Raw genomic sequence first — 12,714 nt, 5'->3', positions numbered from 1 at the left:
AAATGTGTAAAAAAGGGAAGGGCTGTCTGCATGGAAGGGATTGTGAGTGTGGTTTTATTAGCCACATAGATAACCCTCATCATGAAAGGAACCTTTCCAAATGATGGATGGCTCCGAGGCTCCGGCGGGACGTGGGTATTTCTCAAGGCCGCCAGTCAAACAAGTTAACCGCATAATGTTTCTCTCTCCATAGCAACTGGCCTGGCCTTCTCTGCCTAGCCCCAGCACCTGTGCCTTTGGAAAGCCCTCAGCTCCCGTGGCTGCCACCTTCTGCAGGCCACCCAATCCACGTACTCTTATCCACAGCCCCCCAACTTCGCTAAAGGTCCAGACTTGGGAGAGGGAGGGAGTATGTGGCAGGAATCCAGAGTCCAGAGAGAAGCCAAACCACAGGCTTGTGGCTCTGAGCCCTGGGCCACAGTCTGCTCAGCACTCTGGCTGCTCCTGGTCCCTCCTAGAAGTGAAGGCAGACTGTCCTAGAGAGCAGACCCTGGGGAAATTCATCATCTCGAGGACCCAGAAACGGGGTGAGACACCCTCACTGCAGAAGACTGGGGTGATCAGCAAGGCAAAGAGACCAGCCCCAAGATCCCACAGCTACAGGAGTCACCTAAGAGTTGTCTGACCCCCCAGCCTTCTCCACACATCACTAAGGAGCACAGCCAGGTGGGAAACAGGAGTTAAGAGGGCCATCTGCAGGAAAGGAGTTCTCTCAGCAGCCAGGCCCCTCAGAAACCAGCTCCATCAGCCTGGATATCGTGGCCTCAGCACCCACACGGGCAGGCTGCTGTGGTTTGAAAGTGTCATCTGTGGGCTCGTGCGTTTGAGCACTTGGGCCCCAGGTGGTGGCACTGTTTCTGGAAGGCTGTAGGGAAACGTTAGAAGACAGAACATCACTGGAGGAAGCAGGTCCCTGGAATTGGACCTTGAGATTTTTTTTAGCCCAGGCTCACTTCCTGTCCTTACTCTACTTCCTGATTGTGGATGCACCGTGACCTTAATCCTGTTGTCATACCTTACCCTCCATGGTGACCTGCACCCCTTTCAGCCGTAAGCCAAAATAAGCCCTTCTGCCATAAGTTGGTTCCTCAGGCATTTGGTTACAGCAACAAGGCAACTAACGCATGGGCAGTGGAGAAAGAAGTGCAGACAGAGCCCTGGAGATGCCTAGCAATGAACAGAGAAGGAAGCCTGGAGAACATAGGCTCATATCAACCTGACCCAGAAAGAAAGAACTGTCTCAGCATGAGTCCTGGAGTTGCGGAGGCAGGAAGGGGCCACAACAGCGATTTGGCTGTTGAATGATCAGAAAGCAAACATTCTCAGTCCCTACCACAGCCACCTGCTCTCCCCAACAGTGCAAAAAAGCAGTCACAGACGATGCATAAACAAGTGAAATGAATGGCTGGGTCCCAACGAACTTTAGTTACGGATGGCTCAGTGGGTAGAGCGCTTGCCATGGAAGCATGAGGACCTGAGTTCAAATCTCCAGAAGTCACGTAAAGCCAAACACGCTAGCACATAACTGTAATGTCACTTCTCCTGTTAGAGATGCAGGGAGGAGCAACACAAGCTCCGGAGCCAGCGATCCAGCATACACAGTGGTGAAACAGCCACAGAACCCTGCCTCAAGCAAGGAGGGACAGAAGGGAGCTATGATCAAGGTTGTCCTCAGACCTCCGCATCTGCCATGTGAAAAGAGCACACCTGCACACACACATCACACACACACACACACACATGCATATGCACAGAAGCATGCACACTCATGCACACACAATCACTAAAAAAAAAAAAATTACAAGAAAAAAAAAGTTGGCAAAACAAATTTGTCCTGCAGGCTTAAGGGCCCCACACTTGGCCTTGGACACAAGATGCAGCTTCACCGCCAATGCTCGGCTCCTCAGACGTGAGGTGATTTCAGCTCCTCAGTTCTATCATGGAGCCACCATTGGACTCCAGAGCAGAAGGAAAGATGACATTGGGTAAACTAGCAGAGACCTGTTACGATGGGGAGCACGGAGCAATCGTCTTCACCTTAAGAAGGAAGCCCGGAGAAATCAAGGGCTGTCGAGTTGGTGGCCTCACAGAAATGGGAAAGGCTTGCGGAACGGGTGGAAATCAGGAGTTCCGCCCACCTCCAGTTCCAGAGAAGGGACATCTCCAGCACGGAGCAGAACATGTTAACAGAAGGCAGCTTTGAAAGCAGCTCGGCACACCCAGCCAAGTTAGCCACAAATGTGTACAACAGGCCTGAGCTCCGAGCCAAAACGGCAGACAGAAGCCAGCTGGCCTACTATCCCCGTGCTTCCCAATCGCTGGACAGGCAGACACAGAGCAACAATGGCCCCCACCCCACCCCCAGAAAGTGCTGCAGAGGACTCCTGTACTGCCAGAAAACTGGGGGCTTCCCTCCATTAGAGCTAAGTTCCTGCTTGCTACGGCTCGCCCAGTGAGGCTGCACTTGCCTATAATCCTCCGAGGTTTCTCAGAGGAGGGAAAAGAAGAAAGCCGCGATTGATGTGTCAGCCCATGGGGACTCTTGGTACGAAGCGGACATGGAGAGGTAGGTAAGGGCTCATCACACCAGGAAATCTGCCTCTCTAACAGTGGCATCTTCTCCATTGTCTCTAGCAGGTGTCCTATCCCGACACCCCTAGATAGCGTCCAGAACAATAGTATGTGGGTGCTGGGGCTAGAAAATGGTTGATAAACTTGCTGATGTGGAGGACAGGGGTGCATATACGTACATGCATATAGGGGCAGGTATATAACTGTACACAGACACGAGGAGCTCTGAGGTCAATGGCAGTGTCAGAAGCATTAGGGAATCTTTCTGTTTCCTCCTCCCCAAAATAGGTACATGCCACCATATCTGATTTTCATGTGTGTCCTAGGGACCTGAACTTAGGTCCGGTGGTATTTTGAATGAGAATGCCACCACCCCATAGGCTCATATATTTGATGTCTTGGTCTTCAGTTGGTGGAACTATTTGGGAAGGATTAGGAGGTGTGGCCTTGTTAGAGGAGGTGTGTCACTGGGTGGTGGGCTTTGTGGTTTCAAAAGCCCACACTGTTCCCACTTAGTTCTCTTTTCTTTGCCTCTTGCTTATGGGTCAGATGTAAGCTCTCAGCTACTGATTGAGCACCATGCCTGCCTGCCTGTCTGCCGCCATGCTCCCTGCTGTGATGGGTCACAGACTCACCCCTGGGCACTGTAAGCAAGCCCCCCAATTAAATGCTTTCTTTTATAAGTTGCCTGGGTCGTAGGGTTTTGTCATGTCGATAGGAAAATAACTAAAAGTAACTCAGGTCATCATCCTTGTAGAGCAAGCGCTTCCCTGGTCTGAGCGACCTCCCCATCCCTTTGCTTGCTGTTTCTTTAGCCTTTACAATTCCCTTAGCACTTGCCAGGTCCCAAGCCTGGTCTCCCAGCTTAGTCAACCACCATGAGAGGTCATCAGGCTACACAACTCCATCCTGACAAAGGACCATAACAGTGGCTTATTTGGTTGAGGTGTTTGTTTACTTGTTTGTTTTGGTTTTTCTTTCTTTTTTTAAAGATTTATTTACTTTACGTGAATGAGTACATTGTCTCTGTCTTCAGACACACCAGAAGAGGGCATCAGATCCCATTACAGATGGTTGTGAGCCACCATGTGGTTGCTGGGATTTGAACTCAGGACCTCTGGAAGAGCAGTCAGCGCTCTTAACCGCTGAGCCATCTCTCCAGCCCATGTTTTGGTTTTTCATGACAGGATTTCTCTGTCTAACCATGGCTATACTGGAACTCTGTAGACCAGGCTGGCCTCAAACTCAGTGATCCACCTACCTCTGCCTCCTGGGTGCTAGGATTAAAGGAATGAGCCTCTACCACTGGGTTAACAGACATTTTTTTTTAGCCATCTTTTATTACACCTCTTTTTAAAGGGGACACTTGACACCCTGATGGAGGTCACACCCAGGTTGAGCAATTCCGCCCTGAGCCAGCACATACTAACTGTGCACCAGGGCAGTGAGTGCCAGCACCCCTGACACCCAGCATCTTAAGGCTGACCGTCTGAACCTGGCAGGGATGGGAGCCCAGGAATGTGCTGTGTGAGTGGCAATGACCTTGACAAATGAGGGGAGTGCAGTTCACTATGTCACTGTCATGGGCAAGAAGTTGGCGAAGTGGCCCCAAAGTTGCCAAATCCTCCACTTCTCGAGAAATCCCAGTCCTTGATAGTAAGCGAAATCCGTTAATTTTTAAAGATTGACCTAAATTTACGTGGATACTATGAGAGGAAACGACGCATATTTGCCGTCAGCCCGGCTCCCTGCACCCTGCATGCGGTCTCCACTGTGTCTTATGAACGTCACACTCTGCCCCTCATGGGTGAATGACCCCACCTCCCCACTGAGCAGACAAAGACGCTGAGTCGGAGAGAAGGGGAAGACTTGCCTTGACCTCGTGAAGTTCACACTTCCTGCCAGACTGAGCCCCCATCAGCACCAGGTTGCATCCTAGCAACAAAGCCCTGGATACATAGCTTCCTGCATCCACACTGTCTGTCACTCAGTGCTGCCTGGGGATGCGGCAATAAGGGGCACGCTCCCAAGCTGGGTCCCTTCAGCGTCAAGCATCAGCTGGCTCCGTCAGTCATTTCCTCTGGGTTGTCAGTGACTGATAGGGGGACAGTCACCCTGGGGAGCCCTTGGCCTAGGTCACTGAACTAGCACTGAGGAGACCAGGTGGCCAAGAGCCCCAGTTAAAACAGAAACAATAGGAGCCCAACCCTCCATCCATAACCCAAGCTTCTGTTTCAGAGAATGGTTCCCCTCGACTGAGCCTGGATGTTGGAACCATCTGGTCCAACTTTGCTTTATGAAGTTTATTATAAACTTATAGAAGAATGTGAGCTGAATCCTGCCTCCATTAGGGGAATCTGTAGCTGAACCCTGGAGGGTTGGTAGACCTGGAAGGTCTCTGTTGGCCTGCTACAGAGCTCCAGCCTCAACTTTCACCTGTACGGCATTTTTATTAATGACTTAATTGAAAACATAAAAGGCCTGTTTACCAAATTTGCAGTTGATTTGAAAAGAAGGAGCAGGAGGGGGGAAAGGCCAGGCAGATTGCAAACACCTCGGCAGGATCCAGATGGCTCAAGACGGGCTGGATGGATGGGCTGAATCTAATAAGATAAAAACGAAAGGAAGAAAAATGTTAGGGTCTGAAACTTGGCTTCAAAGGGATGACTGCACAAGGACCAGGCGAGGCTGGGTGGGACAGCCATGACACTTAGAGAACACCTAGCTGGTTTTAATAAGATTAGAGCTCAGGTCCACATGGTGGTAAAGCCAGCAGACTTGAAACATCACCCAAGATATCCCAACAGCATTGTTTATAACAGCCTGACACTGGGAACAACCTACGGTCCATCTGTTGACGATTATATATCCATTGGAAGTCATAATGGCATAGGGATATGTTTAATGAGAGAAACATGTGTTTTAAAATCTAAAACTAATAAAGCTATATAGGTAAAATGAGGGGGTTTTTTTGTTTTGTTTTGGTTTGGTTTTTTGGTTTTGGTTTTTTGTTTTTTTTTTTTTTTTTTTTTTGGTTGAAAAGATTGTTCTGGAGGGGATGTGTGGTGGTTTGATCAAGAATGATCCGCATCAGCCCATATGTTTTGAATGCTTGGTCAGCAGGGAGTGAGACTATTTGAAAGGATTAAGAAGTGTGGCCTTGGGGCTGGGGATTTAGCTCAGTGGTAGAGTGCTTACCTAGGAAGCACAAAGCCCTGGGTTCGGTCCCCAGCTCCGAAAAAAAGAACCAAAAAAAAAAAAAAAAAAGTGTGGCCTTGTTGGAATAGAAGTAGCCCTGTTGGGAAAAGTATGTAACTGGGAGAGGGATTTTAGGTTTCAAGGGCCCACCCCAGGCCCAGTGTCTCTCTCTCCTGCTGTCTGCGGACTGGGTGTAGAACTCTCAACTTCTTCAGCACCATGTCTGCCTGCACGCTGCTGTGCTCCCTTCTGTGACGATAATGGACTAAACCTCTAAAACTGTAAGCCAGCCCCAGTTAAGTGCTTCATTTGATAAGCGTTGCAGTCACGGTCTTGGTAGCTCATGAGCCCCCGCCCCTCCTTGAAGATTTCTAAATAGATAACTGACCTGGGAGGGAGAGACGTCTTCTTTAGTGCTGTGGCTATTGGAAACATGCCTGTGTTCTGGGAAGCAAACCCCTACCCACCTGTGCTCTTGGAGTCAACTCTAATAAATCATTGATTTACCACCACCACCAAAAGAGAAAGGGAAAATTTGGAAAATTATATGGAAAGATATACACCAAAGTGTGTAATTTTCTAGGTGGCATCAGGGATGATCTAGAGATAGAAGAGGGCATCCCAGACACTGTGTACAGTTTCCGAAGGTTTTGTAAAGTTAATGCCATCATCAAACATATATGGTTAGTATTTGAAAACGTGTGACTTCAATCTGAAATGTCCCCCACACACTCGTGTCCAAATGACCGTGTTATTTTGAAGAGGCTGTGAAGCCTTTAGGAGTTGGGACGTGGGTGACAGATGTAGGCCACCACGGGGCAGTCCAGACTCTAATCTTGCTGTCTGCTTTCTGGTCCACCATGATATGAGCACTGTCCTGTGCCACACACACAGGCCACCATGATGTTCTACGCAAGGGCATGAGGCCACGCAACTTTGAAGGCAGGAAGTCTCTGCACATAAAACAGGGCAAATCTTTTCTTCTCTCAGTTCTCTTTACTGAGTATTTTGATCACAGTGATACAACATAACTAATCCCAAAAAAAAGTTGGCAAAAGAAATTGTGCTATACTTTGGCAAGTCAAGACTTAGCCAGGCATAGTGGTTCATACCTGTAATCCCAGCACTCAGGACATTGAAGTAGGATTTCTGTGAGTCTGAGGTCAGCGCAGGCTACATAGTGAGTTCAAGGCTAGTCTGACCCTGTCTCATAAATTACACACACACACACACACACACCAGACTCGGGTCTTAAATCTGGTTCCAGGTGGTTCATTTTACATCCAGCTTGGTGACAGGTACTGAGAACAAACATCTCGGGTGTTCCTAGTGTGTTTGAAGTATATGAGATGATCTTTGTGTGTGTGTGTGTGTGTGTGTGTGCAGGTTCACAAGAGTATGCAGGTACATGAATGTGTGTGTGCATGCACTCACAAAAGAATGTGTACGGGTGCACATGTGCACATATGCGCACACATGTGCATATGTACATGTGAGGGCATGAAGACAGCCTCAGCTATCAGTTTCTTGGGTACTTCTCACCTTGTTTATTTAGACAGGGTCTCTCTCTACCCTGAAATTCGCCAATTCAGAAAGTAATCTGGCTGCCCAGAGCGCCTCGGGGGACCACTATCTCCAGTTCTCCAATCCTGGGACAAGCCCAGCCTTTCTACATCAGTTCTTGGGACTGAACTCAGGCTACTGGGTGTCCTTCCCAAGTCTGCAGCTCTCCCTCACATCTGGACTCATAAACTCTAGCTTTTCCAGCTGCTATGGGTTATAACGAAGTCCCAGTCTCCCTGCAATCAGACACCAGACTTCCCAAGTCAGCCAACTGCGCTAAAACACTCTAGAAGCCACAGAGGATGCCAGTCCCCAGGATGGGTTTTCAACTCCTTTTAAAAATTCATTAGGTTTAATTGTACATGCATGCATGCATGTGTACTTGTATGTGCATGCTTGTATGTATACATACACATATGTGTGTATGTATGTACATATGCATGGATATAATGTATGTATATGTATATATGTGTGTATGTGACATAGGGCATGCAGGTAGCCAAGGATGTCTGAAGCATAATGTCCCCTGGAGCTGAAATTACAGACAGATGTGAGCCACTGATGTAGGTCCCGGGAATCGAACTCTAGTCCTCTGCAAGTACAGTGCTGCCTCTCATCCACTGAGACCTCTCTTTTCCTCCCTTTCAATTCCTTTATATCATCCTCAAGTCACAGAAGCCACACACACAAAACAAGCACTCCCTCTTCACCCTCCCTCCTGGAAGCCTCTCAGCTGTAGCACCACAGTATGTCCCCAGAGGATGGTTCCTGTCACAAAATGGTTCTCCTGCATTACTTATTTCCTTTCTTCCCAAAGCTTGTCAGCGGTGTCAGAGCGGGGGGAAGATCGAAAGGTAAGAGGCCCAGTCACTGGGGCTGCAGAGACACCACTCCATGTGGATTGTCAGGTTTGTCTCAGACTGTCTTGAAAAATGAGCGGAGAGGCTGGGAGATGTCTATCTGGAAGGGACACCCAAGCGTGACCATAAAGACCTAAGTTTGGATCTTCTACATCTGTGTCAAAGTCAGGCCTGTGATATGGGTCTGTTGCCTCAGTGCTGGAGGCAGACAGATTCTTGGAGCTCAGGGTCAGTCAGTGGGAGACCCTGTCCTCAAAATGTAGGGTCGAGATTAAGCAAGGTAATGACCTGATAATGACCTCTGGTATCCCCATAGTTGTGCACACATGTATACACCCCCGCAAATGTCTACATACAACATACACACATACATGAACACATGCACACATGTGTGCACACACTTGTGTGAAGAAAGCACTTATCTGAGCTTCCCAGACTGAAGTGAGCTATCGTTTCTGACCACCCAGTAGAACGGCCTGGCCAAAAATCAAAACACTTTCTTGGCTCTCAGAGCCCACAATGAGCCCTCTGGCAAGATGGAATTCACCAAGCTTGAATCCTTCCTCCCTGCCTCCTCCAGGTCTGCTCTTTTTTTTTTTTTTTTTTTTGGTTCTTTTTTTCGGAGCTGGGGACCGAACCCAGGGCCTTGCGCTTCCTAGGTAAGCGCTCTACCACTGAGCTAAATCCCCAGCCCCCAGGTCTGCTCTTAACACAGTCACCCCTCTGTGACAGCTGAATGGTGGCATCGCTTCGCTCCTGGGGTGCAACAGTGTGTATTTCCCAGAGGGTGAGATTCTCCCATATGGAGACTGCTGTCCCACCCTGTGGCAGGTAGCGCCAGGGTGGGCTGCCTGCCTCCCCCTTTCCCAGCGATGACACCTTGCTTGGGTACTCGCTTCATTACTATCTGACTCGTAGAAGGTTTTTCTTGCGATGCATTCCAGGCTAATTTTAGAAATTTGTTTTCACCTTCCGACATTGATTCCTGGGGCAGCTTGCAAGCTGCCTGAGACAGAAATCAATGGTGACAGTTTCGGAGTGGGCTCTGTTCTTCATTAACCCAGCGCTCTAAGCAGTCCCAACCCTGTCTCCTCCCTCAGGACCAGCCCTGAAGAGGAAAGGGAAAAGAATGGGCAGTTGGGACATTTCTTACGGTGCCCTTAACCTTTTTGTCTTTAGCACTGTCTTCCTCCTCTTTCCTACTCCTTTGCCAACACCCGCTCTGTCCAGCAAGTGTGAAAACTGGACCAAGAGAAAGAAAGGTGAGATTTACCTGCCCATACTCAGGCACTTGGCCAATTAGTTCATACCATAGCCCCATTTAAATTTGTCGTTATTACTCTGAGGTTGGGATTGCCTCCGTTTGAAACAGACACAAAAAAAATGAGAATCAAACCAAGTGTCATATAGCTCTGGGTTCCTACAGAGGAGACGGATGAGAGCCCACCCCAACCCTGCCTTCTCCCATCATGCAGAAAGCTAAGTGTGAAAAGTGTGCGAGGACACCCCCGAGGACACTCCAAGTGTGCTTTGCCCTCATCTGGACAGACCTCTCAGCCAAGGGATCTACTGAGTTCTGCACCCAGAGTCTGGTCCTAAGGAAGGCTTCAGGGCGAGCAGGCTGTGCTCCCGGGAGCTCGCTCCACTCACAGGAATCAACAGCCCTGGCCAGGGAAGTTCTAAGAAGGACTTGCAGATATGCAGAGAACTCAGCAAAAGGTCATTCAAAAGACACAGAGTGATGCTGGCCATTGTTGGAACATACCGAATTGAACACAGCAGAAAAGATGGGATAGGTTCAAGAAGGAGGTCAGGCCGGGGGGCTCTACATCAGACCTGCTTGATAGAAACATAACACAAGCCACATGATGGGTCATGGTGTATTTCCTAGAAGCCACATCAAAAGGTCAAGAGAAAGGGTAAAATCAATATTAGTAATACGTGCATTTAACCCAGTGAATCTCAAGTATTATCCCAATGTGGAATCATTTCAAACATGTAAGAGTGGAGAGATGGCTCAGTGGTTAAGAGAGCTTGCTGCTGCTCTTCCAGAGGTCATGAGTTCCCAATACCCATGTACGGAGCTTCACAACTCCAGTTCCAGGATATCTGACACCCTCTTTTGGCTTCCTTGGGCATCCACACACGGATGGGGCACACACACATACACACACACACACACACACACACACACACACACACACACACACAAAGCAAATGTATAAAGTATAAACCAGGTGCAGTAATACACAGCCATCATTTAGCTACTTGGATCAATGAGTGAATGAAGAGGAATGTTTTTTAATTACTATTAATTATTATTAATAATGTACTTATTTATTTTATGTGGTCTTTCTGCACATATGTGTGTGCACCAAAATTGTGCTTCAAACCCACAGAGTTCAGAAGAAGGCATCAGATGCCCTAGATTGGAGTTTCAAATGGTTGTAAGCTGCCATGTGGGTTCTGGGAATCAAACCCAGGTCCTCTAGAAGCGCAGCCAGTATTCTGAGCCATCTCTCTAGACAGTTGAGATGGACACATTTTAACACACTGGACAGCCTCAGTAGAAAATCATGTATTCTTTTGGAAAGGGCATGCTATTTCATTCTTACGGGATTATTACTGTTGTAAAATAAGAGAGGTACTCATAAACACCTCGACCCATTTTAAATATTAGAATCCGATCCATTAGGAACAATAATGACAGAAGCTTATGATGTATTTACCAAGTGCTGAGGGACTTCTGAGCATCCACTTTTCAAACTCTGAATCTACTATCACTGAGACAAGGGTTAGGTCATGGTAGAGCAATATTGTTCTCCTCCGCAAAGGGGGATGTCTAGGCTAAGGACAGCAATAGCAGGACTGGATTCAAACCCAACAATGGCTGGCTAACTTCTCACTTCACCCTCTTAGACAGCAATCTACAACTAAAACCAGACCAGCTCATCCAGCCAGAATAATCCTGAACCTTACAAACTTCAGGCATCCTGGGCTCTCAGCCTTAATCCCTCGCTCTCCTCACAACCCTTCCACCTCAGGCTCAGCACCCAGCATCCTATGTAGATGTGGCTAGGAGCCAGCATAAGGCGTTTTAATCCTTCCTAGCTCCCAACCACGTGGGAAGAGGCTGGGTTTTTCTCCTAGAAAATGATATAAAGCCAAGGAGGAGTTCAAAGAGGGTAGCAGGAAGAGATCAGATTTGCATGTTAGAAAGCTCATTCTGAAAGCCGCGGGGAGGGTGGTTTGGAGGGTGTTGGAACCGGAGAAAGGAAACCAATTTAAAAGCCATTCAAGTGGTGACAGCAGATATGAGAGGGGTTCAGAAATGATCAAATTACTGGAGCTTGGTGATTGAGCAATCACTGAGTGGGGGCAACAGAGAGAGAGTCTCGGATGACTCTGCTTCGTGGTCTGAGTAGTGGAGTTAATGGTGGACCATTAGCCGAGATGGAAAGTACAGACAGAAGTGTGGGTTGAGCAAAATGAGTAGACGTGATGAGTTAGGATGTTATATTGGAGTTGACATTATAATTGATTGCCCAACATCCATTCAACCCCTCTGCCATCTGTCACAGAAATACATACTGAAGGACTTGCTACAGATCCAGGCGGGCCCTGACCATGTAACCCAATTGTGGTGGCCCACCCTATACTGATGACAGGTTTGGAGCAATCTAAGCCAGTGGGTATATGCTATTCCCCCTTGAGATTTCGTTGGTGAAGAGGCCATGAGTTGACCCATCTCTAAGGAAAGTTCCTACTTACTGCTTCTGGGTCCACCAGCTATGGGAGAGAAGAGAGCTGTCTCCTGATTAAAAGGGGGGGCAGGGAGGAGTAAACGATATTCTGATTGCTCCTGACAGTCATTCTCAAAAAGCTCAGGGTAAGATGAGTCTAAGAGAAGAATTTAATGGGAAATAAGACATGTGATCCTTGGTGACGTCACTGAACCATCAAGTGGTTCCGGCTGCCCAGAAGGTCATCCTAGCTCCATTGTTACTGTCTTTGTAGAGCTGAGGCTCAACCCCGGGGTCTTGGACATGCTCCCTAGAATACAGCTCTGCCACCAAGCTATAGCCCAGTTTCCTTCTTGTTTAAGCCACTGTGACTTAGCGTTTTACTATGCAGGGCCCCAACATTTTCATTGACATGTGACATGGGGTCACATGGGGCACGAGGCCCCCCGAGAGCCGTACAATTCAGGGTTCCCAGGGCTGATCCATGAAACACAGAAAAGCAGTTTCTGACGCTGAGGACAAATCTGGTGTCATGAGATGAGGTGTAAACTCAGTAAAAAAAGGGAACCGAATCAGGGATGCACACGGTCAGGGGACAGAAAGAACCACGGTGTGGAAGACAGCCCCCTGTGGGGGTGGGGGCTAAATGACTCCTTGGAAGATGAGAGAGGTGAGGAGGGAGTTCTGAAAGTAGGGTGGACACTGAAGGGTCCTGAAGCAAGGAAAGAGCAAGAAGTGATACAGGGTAGGGCCACGGCTAAATGTAAAATGCACCGTGG

The sequence above is a fragment of the Rattus norvegicus genome, chromosome 5 (genome assembly GCF_021556685.1).
Source record: "Rattus norvegicus strain SHRSP/BbbUtx chromosome 5, alternate assembly SHRSP_T2T, whole genome shotgun sequence".
Lineage (NCBI taxonomy): Eukaryota > Metazoa > Chordata > Mammalia > Rodentia > Muridae > Rattus > Rattus norvegicus.
This window is presented reverse-complemented; position numbering follows the sequence as displayed.